The 3,903-nt window shown below is 49.0% G+C and overlaps 1 protein-coding gene and 1 long non-coding RNA gene across 2 annotated transcripts in view; one reads left to right on the top strand and one right to left on the bottom strand.

Moving 5' to 3' along the window:
* The window catches only part of LOC117284421, a 9,015-nt gene extending 5,471 nt beyond the window's left edge, over positions 1–3,544 (top strand). The window contains exons 2-3 of the long non-coding RNA XR_004515498.1: positions 2,248–2,344; positions 2,754–3,544. This is a non-coding gene — a long non-coding RNA (uncharacterized LOC117284421). The remainder of the gene's footprint in view (positions 1–2,247; positions 2,345–2,753) is intronic.
* Positions 1–3,903, bottom strand: part of Bfsp2 (beaded filament structural protein 2) — a 66,211-nt gene that overhangs the window by 60,538 nt on the left and 1,770 nt on the right. The gene's annotated exons all lie outside the window — the stretch shown is intronic.

The raw sequence follows: 3,903 nt of genomic DNA, 5'->3' as shown, positions 1-3,903 counted from the left end.
GTTTTTTTTTTTTGGTACCAGGGATTGAACTCGGGTCCTCGCGCTTGCAAGGCAGGCCACTGAACCGCTGAGCTAAATCCCCAGCCAGATGCCCATTTTTGAATCAGGTCTTTGTATTTGGGGGGCTGATTTTTTTGAGTTCTTTATATATTCTAGATAATAGTCCTTTGTCTGAGGAGCAGCTGGTAAACTTTTTCCCCACATTGCAGGTTGCCTCTCAGCTCTGCTGGTGGTTTCCTTTGCAGTCTTCTGCACTTTCTTTAGCCATTCTCCTCTTTCCCACACACTTTCTATTGACCAAAACAAGTGCCCGGGAAAATCGGAACTCCCTCTCTTAGCAAGCAGTTCAGTGCCCATCTCTATTATGTAATCAAGACCCTCAGCAGCAGCCTTAAGCCTCCTTTTGCTTCCGCGGCATACTGAAATACATTTCCCAGTTTTACCAGGTCTTTCCCTAGGAAGAATTCTTCCAAATTTTTTTCTCCGTTATTACATTTCTAACCGAATTGCAGTGTCCTGCATAGCATGGCTAGACGATTAGTTCGTGTGTGTGTGTCTGTCTGTGTGTCTCTGTGTGTGTTATACAATATCTTTGAGGGCCAAGGGTTCTGTGGGGAGAATCTGCACCACTTACATTTCTAGCAGTTTCCCAAATGGGCAGATTCCCCACAGTATGGGCTGTCTCTGCAAGGGACAGAAAGAGGGCTGTGAGCAGCAGGAAAAGTAGTCAAATTAGGCTCATTCTCCATTGTAATCCTCTTGCCTTCCAATAATTGTGATTTCCCTTTTCCACCAGCTGACAGCTTTTGCTTTTGGAGGCGTAGGGCTGCTGTCCTCCTTGAGGGATCACTAATGCCTCAGCTCCTCCACTGAGAGCCCTTGCAGCATCTGCCTTGGTCCCCAGGAGGCTCCTCCCTCGCCCTTTCCTCAGCTCCCTCCTGTGACTCTGACACCTACTCTGGGCTGGCTGCTTCTCTGTCCCATTTATGGGTAGCTCCAAGGCAGGGGGCTATTTTGTAAGAAGCTTGTGTGTGGCCTATTCGAGGACAAAAGGGCCCTGTGTTGCTGCTGGAGCTTATTATCGGTATCATTCACCCACCGAGAAAAGAGCAGACAGCAAGGTGGAGAGGAAAATGGCCACACCTGTCCAAGCGGGGCCAGGTGCTTGAGATCACCAGACAGGAAGTCCTCCATCTGGTGTCACTGCTCGGTGGGAGAAGGGCCTGGGTGGTTCTAGCACGGCTGGGGAGCTTAGAGAAAGAAGCATGGGCTTGAGAAGGAACTTTATAAACATGAACCCAGAACTGGCTATTCATTTATGGGTTTCTGTGCAAATAAAAATGCAGGGCTTCTTGTTCCAAAAGCAAGGAAACAGCACAAAGTTACTAAAACACAAAACCTTTTCCTTTCTTCCATTCTCATTCTGTCTCTCTTCCTCTGCCTGTGTCTCTGTGTCTCTCTCTGTGGCTTTGTCTCTCTGTGTCTCTATCTCTCTCACTTTCAACTTAGTATTTGCCATTTAAACCCAAACTCCCTGGGTATAGGGTACTTGGCAAGTACTTGGTACTTGGTACTTGTAAGCACCCAGGGCTTTGCCCCATGATTCAGGGCTGTGTGCAGCCCCTTACCTTCTGGGTTCCCCTTCTTTCTGGCCACAGAGCTGTCTTGGAATTCCTACGGCAGGTGGTTGGGGAATGGAGACCCCTGAGAGTTGGTACATCCTCGGTGCCACCCTGTACAGGGCCACTTGTCCTGTGTCCTAGTTGTTACCATCCAAGTGGGGGTAGAAAAGGGCTCTAGGGGAAAAGGATGGGCAGCCGAGAACCCATCCCAGGGAAAGCAGAGGGAGAGGAGCCCATGCAGGAGCCTCGGAACTTACTCCATTGTCCTATCAGACTTCACTTACAAAACACAAATTCAAAAGTAAAACTGCTGAGAATTTCAACATGGTGACTGCAGAGTATTGAACCCAAAGAGTGTCCCTTTTGAGGATGAGGCCTTCTGGGGCTGTGCTGGTGGCACGCAAGGGTGCCCCTTGCCAGGCTCATAAACTGAGGTGGACGAAGGATGAAGGATTCTCCCATCCCAAGACCGTTTCCCTCATTCTAACCTGGTGTGCAGCCTCTTGGTTCCCTGGCATTGTGCTGCTTTCCATGTTGGAACTTTCTATAAAATGACAGCAGCTTTTCTCTGTCCCCTCCTATCCCTCTTCCTTGTTTTCCTGAAAGCCTGTTTGTCTCCTTGCAGTTGGTAGGGGGCAGGGGAGACCTTGAGGATATTCTGGGACAGAAGTGGCCCCACTTCCCAGAACGGCCTGAGCAGCTTCCTGGTTTAGCTGAGATGGGTGAGTGGGGGCAGCACTTGTGCAGTGGCTGGGCACTGGGGATGGGCTTTCCTCTAGGCCTGGCAGGGAGGAAGGTTTACTGGAAAAATCACGTATTTTTCTCAAATGTAGTATGGAGAGTTTTCTTTGCTCTGTTTGATGAGTTTAATAATGGTTAGAAGGCTAGCCTGGGCCATACATTTTAAAGGTTGGTCTAACTATATCTAAAGTCTATGCTTTTTTTTTAAAAGTCTGTATTCTTCTCTAGGATTCAGTTTATAGGGAAATAAGAGGAAAATGACCTTCATTTGGGATCATGAATACCAGCAGCAGAGACAGTATATAGGGTCCAGCCTTAATTCTGCTACTGAGGTAGTTTATAGCTTTCTGGTCTTTAGTCCGTTCATCTATGGATTTGCTGCATTTCCAGGTATTATTACGATCAAGTTGCAAATGCTCCTGTAGTGAGCTGCATCTGGAGCAAGTTGGTGTCCACTGAGTACAGACTGAGTTAGCTGCCTTAACTTCTAACTCAGGTGCTACGATGCCTAATTCCGCACGGCCTGTCTGTGTGCACCCGACTGCAAGCACCTGCCCAGCTGAGATGTGGGGCATCTAGGACATTCTGGTGGTGGAGATGCACTCACATTTGGCTTCAGGACTTCAGTGGAGAGACCCCTGGAGGAATGGCTGGCAGGCCTCGAGGCCCTGACTGTTATAACACAGCTGTCCCTCCCTCATAGCCCACATGGATGCAGGTGGCACAGTGACAGCAGGGAAGCCGGAGGGGACAGCATTGTACATCGTGTATGCTGTGCTGTCAGCCTTGCCTGGATGACAGAGAAGCAGCATCGTGGGATAGAATAGGGCAGCAGGGGCCATTGTAGAGTCCCTGTGTGCATCTGCTTGGCTCCCCAGCCACACCCAGTGGTCTGTTCCTTCCTCAGGGAGGCTGCACACTCGACCCCAGGGACCAAGTGTGTTAGTTGGCTCTGTCTGTCTGAAGACAGATTTAGCTCAGGGGGATTCCAAGACCAGCACTTGGAGAGGGAAGAGGGAAGCAGCCAGCCACCCTCAGACAGGCTGGCTGAGATGGCGAAGCTGGCGGGAGGGAGTCCAGCCTCAGGACTGCAGTCTGCAGGCCAGCATGACAGACGAGCCTGGCACTGGGAGGAAACCACCCCAGAGAGCGGGAACCTGCCCTGTCCGACAGGGTAGCCACCGTTGTGTGTGGCTATTTCAAGTAATGGAGATTAAACACAAAATTGAATTCCTCAGTCTCATGAGTCACATGTCAAGTGCTCAGTCACCAGAAGTGGCTGATGGCTGCCAGATTGGACGGTGTAATGGAAGGCGGTTCCATCACCACAGAAAGTTCTATTTGAATCTAAGCGGTCTCAGTAATGTTTTTATATTGTGTGGTAGAATGGCATTTTGGTATTAGTATTAACTTCACCTGTTTCTTTTTACCTTTTCTCTGTGGGTAGTAGAAACTAGTAAATTACTCACATGGCTTATATTTCTGTTATAGATGGGTACTGGGACACATCTCTATTTACTGCTTTTTTTTTTTTTTTTTT

The sequence above is a fragment of the Fukomys damarensis genome, unplaced genomic scaffold (genome assembly GCF_012274545.1).
Source record: "Fukomys damarensis isolate Sample0158 unplaced genomic scaffold, DMR_v1.0_HiC HiC_scaffold_37, whole genome shotgun sequence".
Classification (NCBI taxonomy): Eukaryota; Metazoa; Chordata; class Mammalia; order Rodentia; family Bathyergidae; genus Fukomys; species Fukomys damarensis.
Note: the sequence above shows the minus strand (reverse complement) of the source record. Positions and strands in the feature narration are given on the sequence as shown.